Source organism: Rhipicephalus microplus, chromosome X (genome assembly GCF_043290135.1).
Source record: "Rhipicephalus microplus isolate Deutch F79 chromosome X, USDA_Rmic, whole genome shotgun sequence".
Classification (NCBI taxonomy): domain Eukaryota; kingdom Metazoa; phylum Arthropoda; class Arachnida; order Ixodida; family Ixodidae; genus Rhipicephalus; species Rhipicephalus microplus.
The window spans coordinates 417488696-417503876 of record NC_134710.1 but is presented as its reverse complement, the minus strand read 5'-3'; positions in this window follow the sequence as shown (position 1 = coordinate 417503876).

Sequence of the window (15181 nt, the reverse complement as noted above, 5' to 3'; positions counted from 1 at the left end):
TAAATGTCAACGTAAACACATTCATTCGATTAGCCTTTTCGCTTTTTGTGTCGTGTTCAGTAGTTAAGTGAAAAAACTGACATCATTCCGTCATTTCCCTATTGCAAAAACAGCGTGATGCCAGTACGTTTTTTGGCACTGGTACACGCTGGAGACACTGGTACACGCTTGCAATCACTGGCACTTCACTGGGCGCACTGAGAAAAAGCTGTGTCGCACTGGTAGGGGCGCTGGCTCAACCGCTGTGATGCTCGTGCGCACTGCGAAGTGCTGAAATTTTCACTGGCAAGCGCTGGTGAATACTGGAGCAAGCACTGTTTCTACCAGTACAACTGCAGCGTGCATGTTATTGTAGCGTGTGCCGTGGTTCGTTTAGGTGCCGTTGAATATAAAACGCATGGTTCGATGGCAGGGAGCAATGGTACATTAACAGATACCGAGCATAGGTAATTTTTGCGACGCACGTACGCATCGCAACAACTATAATGCACCTTTTTCGCATATGCCCCAGCATATACCGGCCATACTCGCATCATCTGTGTGTTGCTGTAACGATTCCAAGTTGCAGTGTTTGTAAACCTGGAGCTGCACGCCACTCCTAACAGAAACAGGAAATTGTTTTTGCCGCAAAGTAGACGAAACGTAAATGAGCTCTCTCGATCGCTTCGCAAGGTTTTCCAGTTGAGGCGAGAACAAAACCTGTCGTTCGCTTCCACCACACCGTACAAATGTATGTCTGGTCATGCTTATCCTTCTACTTACTTCAGGTAAGAGTTAGAAATGTTCCGAAGCTCAAATGCCGAATCTTCAACCATCCCAACTCCCCGCGTCGAGAGTGGTCTTACCCAGTGCCCGGCCCAGTGAGCACTAAACCTGTCGTGCTGGCCGCGTTGGTATATATGTTACCGGCGCTTCTTGCTTCGCGTACACACAACTTTAAAACGTGAGAATAACTGTAAAGTATAGTTTAGACAACCATGAACCTAAATCAACTATTTTGTCTTGTGTCGATGTTCGCACAAGGAGCGCTGACGATCGAACGTCGCGCTTTAGGCTACGCAGGCTGTCACCAAAAGCTGCCGGCTGCACTTAGCCGGTACTTATCTCACTGCTATGTAACAACACGCAATTTTCAGTTGGTAATTTGGTACGCCTTCGTCAACTGATTCCCTGGCATACGTTTTCAGTGGATTGCATTGGTATTTCTATGGGTGTTTTTTATTTTAATTGTTGGTATGGAAATAACTACATATATCTGTACACTGGCACGCCCGCTGTATACAGCCAGCGGAGGCCAAAAAAACCGCTGTCACTTGGCATTACCAGCCCGTAAATGCATTTCTGCATTGATTGACCTTCCACTTACTTCAGGTACAGTTTAGGTAACAGTTAAAATTGTTGCAAAGCTCAAATTCAGAAACTTAAAGCATTGCAACTCAGCTGCTTCGAGAGCAGCCTTAACCAGTGCCCCGTCCAAGCGAGGCCTATCGTGCCGGCCGCGTCGGTGTACATGCTGCCGGTGCTTTTTACTATAAGTACACAATTCTTAAGTGTAAGAATGACTGTAAAGTACAGTTTAGACATCCCTGAGCCTAAACCGACCACTTACCTGCGTGTGCGGTGACAGCACAAGGAGCGGTGATGATCGATGTGTCGTGCTTTCAGCAACGTAGGCTGTCACCGAAAGCTCCCTTCTGAGCGCAGGAGCCGGTACTTCTCTGACTTGTATGTTTGAACACACAATTTTGAGTTGGTAATTTGGTACATGTTAGTGAACTAACATACTGGCATACTTTTTAAGTTGGTTGCATTAGTCATTTCTTCGGTGGTTTCTTAGTAGCAGGTATCCATATAACTGCAATTATGTAATCTGGCGCGCCGGATGTGTTCTGATACATCGTCGCTTGCGCGAAAAAAAATTCTCAATATTCACTCGTGTGCGCCGATGTCTACCGAACAAGACATTTAAATCTTCTGTACATGTTCACCAGTAGCAAATGCCAGAACCGACTATCAAAGGAAAAAAACTATCAGCAGCAACAGCTGACAATCTGTGGCTGCTCCTCCAGTCAATTTGACATTTTTCAGAGTTAAGATGTAGATGCTTCAAGAAACTTTGTGCTCTCGCCAATATACGCACGTCATTCGGTACCCGGAAGCCATTCATCACTGCTGAATCAAGATGCAATTGTTATTTGGAAAGGTATATCGTGTCATTCTTGAGTGTGCGACTTGTGAGCATGAAGGTGAACGGCACGTTCTTCGGATAAAAAGTCATTTTACCCTCCCACGCAAAGGTTCTGGCGTGGCGTGGTGGGTAGCGTGCTCGGTTAAAATTCAGGAAGTGGCGAGTTTATATCCCGTCAAGAAACGTTTCATTTTTTTAATTTTAATTTTTTATGTGGCGAATGGGCACCCCGTTTTAACCCTGTGAAACCATTTTGCGCAGAGTACTGGGACGCTGGAGCAGCAGCGTCCCAGTACCTGCGCTGAGAGGTGCTGGTACCAGCGCCATACTGGGCCCATAATCAGGCAAGGCGCTGGACGCTGGTACCCAGTGGCGCTGGGTTTTGCAATAGGGTGGGCTTAAACAGTACTGCTTACCATAACTTGCTCTTTGCTTTACTGAAGTCACAGTCCATTCTGTCTCACCACGGGAGAATCTATGTGAAAGTCTTTCCAAACCTGCAGAGTCTGTCAGTGTTTCTCTGTCGCTGTTTTCATTAAAATACTGTGCTGCAATTAGTGTTCTGCAATGAACAGAACGATAACTGGAACGGTGCTGCGTTTTCCTTTTTTTCAAATAATTATGTGAACATGGTGACACTGTTTAATCACTAACTCTTGAATGTAATCACTGAGACAAGAATCGCTGCCTGTTTCGAACCTTATACATTGAGCCAGCATCACTAGTCAACAATTGTCTGGTAAAAGTATTTTGAGTAATTACAAACTGCACTTCTTTTCGTTTACATCGTTTAAATCACACCCGCATAAGCCATCTGATTCACAACAGAAAGCAGTCACGTAACATCTACTTCCGAACATCGTAGACCATGTTTGGAAATGCTTGTGTCAGGGGTGGGATGGTTGCCACTAGTGATAAGCCACAGACGTTTATTTAGAGTAGTAAGCGTCTGTGGGAAAGGAACCAAAAAAAGTGTCTAAAAATGCGCAGTATATTTTTACACATGCAAGCCGACAGTAAGGTAACACTTGTTAATTTTTCTTTTTTTTTTGCGAAGTGAGAAACTATGCAGGCATAAATCAGCAAATATGGGCGACTCACTCAGACCTACTCGAAAAATATATTTTGTGTTTAGGACTCACTCATAGTCAATCTCACTAAAACTTTTCTTAGCCAGGAATCGCTCAGTCTGAGGCTCATCAAAACATTACTAAATTGGTTCAACTCGGACTCGCGGACTAATATGAGCCTGAGTGAGTTTTTTTTTTTCGAATAATTATGACCACCTGTTGTTGCACGGAGGGGAGCTGAATGGCAAACTAGGCGATAAATTGGGACAAAAATGTTCTTTGAAGGTATTTCAGCAGTGTGGAGAGCCAGGCTAGTTGTTTGAATGCCCAGAGACTTGACTGTCACGCCACCAAGCAGAAGTGAGAGAGTCCTATTTGGCGGTTCAGTAGACAACACAATGGCAGCACTACGCAGTCGCTCCCTTGTACGACGATGCTAGCCTTAATGTTAACTCTTTCGCAAGAATGAACAGTGTAATTTTTATGTTTCCTGAATCAGTGGAGAAACCAGGCCCTTTTTGGCAAAATAAATCTCATTCGTTCTTGCAAGACTCCAATTTTTTTATGAAAGTACCTTGCCAGCATATTTTCATAGGTAAATCGGCCGCTTTTTGTTGCAAAGTGAATAAGCAGGCTGTAAAACTTTTCCAGACCAAATGTTTGGGCCTTGTGTGATGCCCGTGGAAGGTCACGAAGAAGGTGGCGTGCGGCAAAAATACCCCTCAGGTGTATTTTTACGAAGGGTATGAAGGTCCGAGTCCTTCGTACCCCTCAGGTGTACGAAGGACTCGGACCTTCTAAAAAGAAAATAGCATAGTTGTGATAAAGCTTGAACTAAAAGTACCTACAACAGTCTATCTGTCTGACAGTAAGGAAACATGCAGTTTACCAGCTATGTGAGTAAGCGGTACATTAAAAGAGCAGTAAGTGTAATATGACTTGGCGAGACAGCAAAGAATAATTATGCCCATCTATTTTAATGAAATGATGACAACAATCTTTTGGTGCGCACAGTGGAATGTCATAAAAGAAAAATGTAGCCTTGGAATTGAAAACAATACCCAATCTACTATACATACTTAAAATACATGGTTTACGCTATCACGATTAGTGATCATGTAAAGTGAAATATTGATACTGCAGAGTGTGCAACTGTCATTCTGGAAACAGCTCATTTGACCCCACATTATTTTGTAAATGTGTCTTGTGAGACTCCAATCCCTAAAGTTATTTTTCAACTGACAAGTCAGTGAGACTTCCTCCTACCCCCATCTCTAAAAGCACTGAGCGAACACCCTCTAAAACTTCTTCAGACCTGGGTGCCACCGAAATCATGACAATTGGACAAAAGTGAGCCTGCATTCATTTCCGAGGGATGAAGCACAGAAACAAGCGTGGCTTCAAGCTATCATATGGAAGGATATCACGACAACAGTGCACTCTAAGGTAAAGAATTCCAACAATGCTTCATCGGATTGTTCTGAATCGTTGCTTTATCTGAATCGTTGTTCTTAGCTGTAACAGCTGTAATTATTGAAAGAGAATACTCTTTTTGTACATATTGAGAATACTTCAACAAGACGATGAAGAAGCATGCATTTCTCGTGAATATGCACTGATCAGTGGGGTGCGTTTGTAAATGAGCAGTCCTAAGAAAGATATTCTTCTGACAGTATAGTTAAAATGTCTTGTATTTTGCTCTTACTGCTATAAACTACGTCTAGTTTGGTCTCTGTGTTTTGTTTTCTGCATGTTATTGTGTGCAACCATCTTCCGATGAAGCGTGTTCAGTAGCAAGTTATTGTGACAATATTTATGGCATTCTTATGATTCGATGCAAGAAAAAAAGAAAAACAGTAAAAAATCTAATTTCCTAACGTGCGTCGCCTCCTACCTCAAGTGGCAGGCGACTGAACGCACCAAACTAGGTTGTCTCATCCGCAAGGCGTACAAACGCGCAATCGGATTACCAACCAATACCAGCACAGAAAAATTTCTCGAGCTGGGGTTGCACAATACTCTAGATGAGATAATCGAAGCACACAACATCGCCCAGTATGAACGTCTTGTGAAGACCAGAACTGGTCGACACATCCTCGAGACACTGGGTATCAACTACTATACGCAGGGCGGCGAAAAGGTCGGGATATCCAGATGTATTCGCGAGCGCATCGTCGTTCTGCCGTTGCCTAAGAACATGCACCCGACCCATCACATCGGTCGGCGCAACAGGCCCGCCCGAGACTTTGAAAAGAAATTCGGCAATAGCAAAGACACAGTTTACGTGGACGCGGCCCGTTACGACTGCCACCGCGACTTCACGGTCGCGATCACGGATCATGTAGGAACTTGCGTCACGAGTGCGACGATAGGCACGGAAGAGACGGAGGCGGCCGAAGAAGCTGCCATAGCCCTCGCGATAGCCACCACGGACGCCGAGCTGATAATAGGCGACTCGCAGGCGGCGATACGCAACTACGCCAGCGGCCGGATCTCCCGCGAAGCTGCCCGCATTCTCTAAACTCACGAAAGCAACATCTGCTGCAAAAACGACAGTTTCCTCGTATGGACCCCCGCCCACACGGACCCTCCGCTTGCGGGCAACGCGACTGCCCACGCCGCGGCTCGAGGACTTAAGTGCCAACCACTGGCACGCGTATGCTCGCGTCTACGCGTCAAAAGCGTCAAATGCGCCTCTCGGCGTCGGCTTCGGAGGGGCATACGCCAGCAGGCGCGAGAGATCAAGCCGGGCTTGATATTTCGCCTCGCGTACGCTACGTCACCACGCGTACAGCGGCGCCAACCAACCAGAGGCCGCGCGCCAACCTACCAGAGGCCGCGATGACTCCGAATGCTGTGCCTAATGGCCGCCGCTTCGAAGGCACAGCCGAGTGTTGAAAGCAAGCATGAAAACTATTCCAAACGTTCCTGAATGACCGCTTCGTAATCTAGAACGACGAACGACAGCGAGTGCTACCAGCATGACGTGGTTTCGTGCCGAGTTCGAGTGACGCCGACAGATCCAGCGAATGCCGGCCGGCTATGCTAGCGCCGGTGCCGTATGCGATCGTCGGCCGAGCGAAAGGAGCATGTCGGTGTTCTTGTGCTTTGATCTGAGACTTTATGTGCTGAAAACGAGTGTAAACAGACTTCGGAGGTTCGAAGGTTTTAGCGTGAGCCCTCGCCTACCGCGGAGGCAATTCAGATCGGTGTCATCTGCATCCAGCGCAGGCCTCTACCGTCTAGTTCGTATGAACCAGCGCATGCGAGGCACATCGGCTGAAAAAACTCTACGGTAGTTCCCGTCGCTACATGGACACCATATACGACGCCAGAAATATCGTGTAGTTCATACGGAGGAGTTTTTATCTGCACTTTGTTTGTTTTCAATATCGGTATTTATCATCGCTGAAAGCGAACCTCGCACTAGCCAACACATTTCCGTGATGTGAAAACGTACGTACTTATATAAGTGTATTCACGAATTGTATGACGCGGAAACATTCGTTGGCTTCAGTGCTAATCGTTTTCGTGTGTTGCCAAGCTAATAACAAGCGTGCACTGGTTGGTAGCAGTGAGATGTGACTTCGTTTCGGGTACCAGCGACGCTGACACATTGAGCTGTCAGCGGTCTCATTTCCATTCACGTACAAAACAGAAACTCGAGCGTGCGTTGCTGTGCTGATCGAAAAAGAAAGTTGCATGATTAAATGCTGCTGGTATTGCCTGCTATTTCACTTCTTGCTCCTTCTGATTCTCTGCCACGCTCAGTAGCACATACGTTGTTTGGAGGCATTCTAACACACACATTCTTAATTTATAGTTCATTCTGATACTCATAGCTATAGGCATACAATGGCGCTTCTCCGTCGTTTTACAGTTTACTATAACATAACGGGCGTTCTGTTTACAGCTGGACAGATAACTGAAAACCTAGTAAGAAGCACCTGATTTGAAGTCAGCTGCACGATGACACGATTATTGGAAGAGAAGATCACCACATGAGAAGATCACCACAGCTGAAGATATTTGATGGTTACAAACATTGAATATTTGTATGTGTTTGCAAGGAGTCCTTCATTTCTGTTCAGTTTTTTAGTATATGCATTAACTTGGATTATATATATGCATGCACTTAAGCATATTCAGTTTAGTTCTGTTGGAAAACATGCCAAAACTTCTGTACGGTGCTCTGGTGCAATCTTTTGATCGGTATCTGCCCCATCAAAAATTTTTGGCATGCTTTATTGCATTATAGGGTATTTTGGCAATTGATGACATGTGAAAGCCACAGTGCTTGGCTGTAATCTCAAAACCAATTTCTGTCTCATGAAGAAGAGTCAGATGCATTTTGTAGATGTTAAAAGATGTTTAAACTACCAGCAAAGTGCTGAAGTCTTCAACACAGCACTGATCCGCAATCACCACCCAGCTTAGAAGTCATTTGTAGAGCTCTCTAACACATTCAAATAATGTTATCAAACACTGGATTGATCTACTTGGTTTGATTCCTAAATACCAGTGTGTGTGACTTTTTGGAGGCACTTGTATTATAATAATGTCCTATTTCTCTCATTCATTACAGGGGTGCACTCAAGGGTAGTGATATTTGTTTACCTTGGCAAACTTAATGTGATATTACTGTTTAAATCCTTTCATTTTGTATATATGTACACCACTTTTGCAGTAGCCTCACAGTGAGCAGCCGTATTTGAAAAAAAACAAATATACCTTCCGAAAGTGTTCAACGCTGTGCTCGGTTCCAATCTGGTCGCTAATATCTGTTGCATCATGATGTGTCGGGTGTGTTTTATTGCATTGGAGAACATTTTGGCTGCCTTCCATGAAGGGTTCAGTTCCAGTATTATGACCGATATCTGTGACTTCATGAAGAGTTGGGTGTCATTTGTCGGTTTAGAGAATACTTTGACTAAAGACAACGTCCAGAAGTCTTCCATACAGGGTTCAGTTCCAATATTATTACCGATATCTGTGACTTCACAAACAGTTGGGTGTCGCTTGTCGTTTTAGAGAATATTTTGACTGAAGACAACATCCAGAAGTCTTCTATTAGGATTCAGTTTCAGTATTATGACCGATATCTGTGACTTCATGAACAGTTGGGTGTCGTCCGTCGTTTTAGAGACTACTTTGACTGAAGACAATGTCCAGAAGTCTTGCATTAAGGTTTCAGTTCTAATATTATGACCAATATCTGTGACTTCATGAACAGTTGGGTGTCTTTTGTCATTTTAGAGAATACCTTGACTAAAGACAACGTCCAGAAGGCTTGCATTAAGGTTTCAGTTCTAATATTATGACCGATATCTGTGACTTCATGAACAGTTGGGTGTCGTTTTAGAGAATACTTTGACTTAAACAACGTCCAGAAGTCTTCCATGCAGGGTTCAGTTCCAATATTATGACCGCTATCTGTGACTTTATGAACAGTTGGGTGTCGTCTGTCGTTTTAGAGACTACTTTGACTAAAGACAACGTCCAGAAATCTTGCAGTAAGGTTTCAGTACTAATATTATGGCTGATATCTGCGACTTCATGAACAGTTGGGTGTCGTTTGTTGTTTTAGAGAATACTTTGACTAAATACAACGTCCAGCAGTCTTCCATACAGGGTTCAGTTCCAATATTATGACCGCTATCTGTGACTTCCTGAACAGTTGGGTGTCATTTGTCATTTTAGAGAATACTTTGACTAAAGACAACGTCCAGAAGGCTTGCATTGAGGTTTCAGTTCTAATAGTATGACCGATATATGTGACTTCATGAACAGTTGGGTGTCGTTTTAGAGAATACTTTGACTAAAACAACGTCCAGAAGTCTTCCATACAGGGTTCAGTTCCAATATTATGACCGCTATCTGCGACTTCATGAACAGTTGGGTGTCGTCTGTCGTTTTAGAGAATACTTTGACTAAATACAACGTCCAGAAGTCTTCTATACAGGGTTCAGTTCCAATAGTATGACGGCTATCTGTGACTTCATGAACAGTTGGGTGTCGTCGGCCGTTTTAGAGAATACTTTGACTAAAGACAACGTCCAGAAGTCTTCTATACAAGGTTCAGTTCCAATATTATGACCGATATCTGTGACTTCATGAACAGCTGGGTGTCATTTGTCATTTTAGAGAATACTTTGACTAAAGACAATGCCCAGACGTCTTCCATACAGGGGTCAGTTGCAATATTATGACCGATATCTGTCACATCATGAAGTGTCAGGCACCGTTAGTTGCATTAGAGCACATTTCGACTATGTAAAATTCCCAAAGGCATTCTACGCAGTATTTGGTTCCTATCTTATGGCCAATATCAGTTGTATCAATAAGAACCAGGTGTGCTTTATTGCATTAGAGGATATTTTGAACACACACATCAGCCGAAAGCCTGCTACTCTGGCCTCAATTGTAGTCTTATGACTGACTTAAGTCTGTCAGATCATGAAGTTGCAGGCGTGATTATTAAGTTGACTGACGTAAAATATGTTGTGTAAATATACTGAAGGTACCAGCATATGCAAGATATTGTTAGTAACTTTGGTAGTGCAGGTATAGAAACCCGGTGGTTTGTAAACCTGATAGGAGGGCAGCCACGCCTCATTCACCGCAGAGAGGAGGGGGGGGGAGAGCTCAATGTCAACTCCATATATTAACATAATAGGAAGGGGGTGCTGAGTCAGCCCTGGGGAGGGGCACTGGACAAACTTTTGCCCCCCCCCCCCTCCTTAAGGAGAACCCTGAACACGCCTATGATAGACGTACAGTATGCTAGACGCGAATGTTCATTCGCGGGAGCGGCGCACGCACCGATGTTGATTTCTGGTGCATGCCGCTGTAGTTACTTTGGGCACTGAAATGTCAATTACTACTAAAATAGTCTAAACTGTGGTGGTTGAAGCACTATAAACTTGTTAACGTGTTCTCATATCCTCTAAAACATACATTCCCGCTCCAGTTGAGAACGTGCCGTTCTGTGCTGAACTTGGACAGTTCTAAGCCAAAAGATCAAGCAACATTGTGCATTGGCCTTGGACGCGTGGGCGTGAACGCGGTCGACGCGAGCCAGTAGTTGCGCGCCCTTTTCCTCCACAGGCGTGACTAGACGCTTTTGACGCGTAGGCGCGTGCATACGCGTGCCAGTGGTTGGCACTTAACACGCCGAGCTGCGACGCCTGCCGAGAGTCCCGATGTCTCGCACACTTCGACAGCGATGCGGGAATGGACATGGGGGGATCGCATGACCACTTTCAGAGACATCACGCAACACTACAGACTGAACAGATGCAAATATCCACCACCCCACGCCAAACTAAACAAGAAACAGCAGGTTGCCTGGAGACAACTACAGACACACACGTACCCGAATCCGGTGATCCTTCGCCTCTGCTACCCAGGCATTTATACGTCCGGCGCGTGTAAGGCGTGCGGAGCCAGAGCGACGCTGCAGCACATGCTGTGGAAGTGTACCGGTAACGCGCAGCAGTGCCCTACGAACCCAGTAGACATGGCAGTCTCGGACCGCGAGGCGCGATGGGAGGCGGCTCTGCTCAGCCACGACCTTGCCGATCAACTGTGGGCCGTCCGGCAAGCCCAGGATGCCGCCCGGGTCCAAGGACTCGAGGCCGTCACCTAGGCCGGGGTGCTTGTAGCCCCACCCCGCTCAATGACGCCGGACATGTTCAATAAAGTTTTTACTCACTCACTTCATTGAAGATGTTGAAACCTACCTTTGAAGTTAGTTTTATTTTTGCTTTTCTTGCTTCCTTCATTTTTTTATTAAATTAGGAGTCGTGCACACGGTGGTTGCCCGGTCAGAGGGTAGAAAAATTCATAGTGTCACGTAAAAAAATTCTGTTTGCTATGTTACGCGTATCACTGTGCCACTTTTTTAAAGAACGAGTTCAAGCTTATACCGCAATTACATAATTATGAAGGACATCTATTGCCAGGGGACATCTATCCTTAGCGTGTTTCATGTGCCGTTTTTTTGCACTCCCCGGTTTTTCAGCTTCACTTCCAAGCAGACACTTCGATAACGACGCTGTCACATCGAGATGAACGAACAGAAAGGGTAATAGAAGTAGAACGGGAGAAACGCAAGCTGATCCACAATGTTGTGCCTTTCATCTGTTGTACCTTCTATCAATCTTATACCATCGGAAAGGCCTTAGGAGTCTAGAAGGTGTTGGCTGAGCCATGCCCTTGTGACGGGAGGCAGAAAATAGCGTCTTTTTTTTCTCTTCCTCTTTCATTAACTGCTGTCTCTCTCTCTCTCTCTCTCTCTCTCAGTGAAAAGAACCATCACTTTATACAAGCTTTTCGTCTCCTCTCAGCGTTTACTATACAATAACTACAAAAAAAGGAAGTTAGCTTCATTACAAAATAGTTACTAGATGATCATCTTTGTCACCGATAAATGCTTCAGTTCTGTAAAAAGGACATCTCACAGACATTAATCTCGTCTTTTTTGTCTATACAGAGTCAAATATAATTCATGATGTGCTATGAATTCTGAATATGCCCGAGGCTGTCTTTAATTTTCAACAACCCTGCAAACTATGCTTCCTTTATTTTACCCTCAGGGCTTTACAGCATTGTAGAGGGGAGGGGCAAAAAGCAAAACATACACGTAATAAGTCAGCCAACGCGCAAAAACTACAAAAGATTCAATAATAAGAAAACCAGCAAGAGCGAAACGGGCAAAAGCGAAACGGGCAAAAAGCAAAACATACACGTAATAAGCCAGGCAACGCAAAAAAGATGCAAAAGATTCAATAATAAAAAAACGAGAAGAAAAAAAAAGAGAATGCGGTGTGAAATACAAGTTACGAATACGATGAGGAATTATCGCGTGCGCAACACGAAATTCAATTTACATGGAAGATGTCAAGGCCTGACGAAACGCGTCAGGTTCAGTAATACTGGCGGTTGATGCTGACCGAAGATTCCAGTCGCGACATGTGTTAGGAAGGAAAGATTGGTAAAAGGTGACGGTGTTACTTCGAAGAATATGCACTTTGTGGGGTGATCTATGCGGGATGATATGAAAGATGCAGGCTGTAATAAGCGCGATTTTAGAACGTGATTGTGATAGTATATTTTTTGGAACGCGCAAAGGCGAGCAATTTTTCTACGCATGACAAGCGGAGGGAGATTAAGCCTGACCTTCATTGATTGATTGACTGATTGATTGATTGATTGATTTGTGGGGTTTAACGTCCCAAAACCACCATATGATTATGAAAGACGCCGTAGTGGAGGGCTCAGGAAATTTTCACCACCTGGGGTCCTTTAACGTGCACCCAAATCTGTGTACACGGGCCTACAACATTTCCGCCTCCATCGTAAATGCAGCCGCCAAAGCCGGGATTTGATCCCGCGACCTGCGGGTCAGCAGCCGAGTACCTTAACCACTAGACCACCGTGGCGGGGCAAGCCTGACCTTCATGGCAGTTACACTAGATGTTCGATTATAGCTGCAAAGAATTAAACGTGACGACCGGTTTTGGATTGCCTCTAATTTGTTAACGAGCGTTATGTGGCCGGGATCCTATACACATGCGGCGTACTCCAGTAGAGGACGGATGTAGGTGATGTACGGCTGTTTCTTTAAAAAAGTCGGCGCTAGAGGAAGGTTTCGTTTTAAGCAACCGAGCATGCGATTAGACTTGGATGTGACGTGATTAATGTGGTCGGACCTTGATAGCGAGTTAGTAATGTGAACACCAAGATACTTATAAGACCAGACATATTCAAGAGGGGTTGCGTTCAGGCTGTAGGAATAGTTATCGATAGATGTGTGGTTACGTGAAACTCTCATTGCTTTACATTTAGAAATGTTATGTTCCATTTTCCAAAGGTTACACCAATGTAAAATGTTGTTTAGGTCGGCTTGTAAGGTTTCGTTGTAGTTATGATCAGTAATTGTACGGTAAATGACACAATCGTCTGCGAAGAGGCAAATAGGAGAGGATATGTTATTAGGCAAGTCATTGATATAAATTAAAAATAGTAGTGGGCCTAAAACAGAACCTTGAGGTATGCCTGAACGCACGGGCACTTCAGAGGAATTAATATTGTTAGTGCAAACAAACTGTGTGCGGTTAGAAAGAGATTCTTTTGTCCAGTCAAGTAATAAAGGGTCTATGCGCAAGCAATGTAATTTTAGTAGGAACAGTTCATGGTTAACCTTGTCAAAAGCTTTGGCGAAATCTAGGAAAATACAATTATTAGTCCCACCTGAGTCAAGTGCAGCGTGGAGATCATTAGTAAATAGTATTAGTTGTGTTTCGAAAGATAAAAATTTGCGGAAACCATGCTGAGAGTTATGAAAGAGGTTATTCGATTCCAAATGTTTAACGAGGTTTGAGTAAATTATGTGCTCCATTAGTTTGCAAGAGACCGATGTGAGAGAAATAGGACGATAATTACGGGGGTTATGTCTTTCACCAAACTTATGGAGTGGGATCGCCTTAGCGGTTTTCCAGTCTTTAGGTAGACAGTTATCTTGGAGCGATTTAGTAAAGAGGCCGCCTAAGATAATGGAACTGTATTCCTCAGTATTCTGAAGAAATTTAGAGTTAATTGAGTCATTTTCACATGACGATGATCGCTTTAGCTTATCAATAAGTGTCGCAATGCCGATTGTATTAAAAGTAATGGGATCCATAGGAAGAACGTCAAGACTCTGCATGCATGGACGATTGTTAATAATGGAGTCGGAGAAAGAAGAAGCGAACGTTTCATTCAGTAATGAAGCACAGTGAACTTTTGGGACTGAATTACCGAGTTCATCAACAAGGCAAATAGATGAGTCCTCTTTCGGCTTAAATGTGTTCCAAAACTTTTTTGGATTAGCTTGTAACATTGCTGGTAGTGTGAAGTGAAAGAAATGGTGTTTGGCACTATTGAGAGCGTCATTGTAGTACTTAGCTGCCGTTTTACCGACAGACCAGCGTTCGGCGCTTTGTAATCGTTTCGCGGCACGAAACAGCCGTGATTTTTTATTCGACAACCTTTTAAGGTGCCTAGAATACCAAGGTGCGTTAGAAGTGCTCTATATAGTTTTTAGAGGGACATGTTGGGCTGTTAGTTCTGCAACCTTTACTTTGAATGACTGCCATAGTATTTCAACGGGTTTGTGAGAATAATCTAAAAGAAATTCATCGAGAAAAGAGCAGAGACTGGAGTTCCTAGCTTCAAAGTCTGATTTTCTATAGTTTCTTATCTGTTTCAACTGTCTACGTGGATTTGGTGCAGGAAGGGTAAAGGTAAAGTGAAGTACGTCATGATCGCTTAAGCCAGGGGTGTGTGTTACAGAGGAGGCAATATCAGCAACTGATGTTAGTATCAGGTCAAGTAGTGACGCTGTGGTGGGCGTTGATGATGACTGTATCTTAAGTTGACTTGTGCAATGAATATAAAAACCTAAACATGATAAGTTTGCTTGTGGTAATGGCAGCATCTATAAAAAGATCAAGTACACAACCGTACGCTTTGAAAGACTGGTGCGATGGAGCCTTGCACACAGACAGTTAGAGTCTGTATGGTCACGCAATAATCAAAAGTATGAAGTTTAGCGCTCATCCTGTTGTCTGTGTTTCCCATCTTCATTGGTGCATTTTTTTTCGCGCTGAAAGCGAGCTGCGCTATAGAAATACAATTTCATCATGCACCAACTCGCCCAATCTACAGTATAGTACTTGTAGATGGTTAACGCTCCAGTAGAGTGCTTTACTTCATTGCGCTGCTAAATCTGAAAACTGTAGGTTACAATGCAACTAAATCAGGTGCATATCGAAGCGTAGCGCAGTTAAAGCAAGACACAATAAAGAACACACAAGACAGGCCCTGAATAAAAACTTAAGTTTAAAAAAAGAAATCTGCACTTCATATTTGGCATGACAAC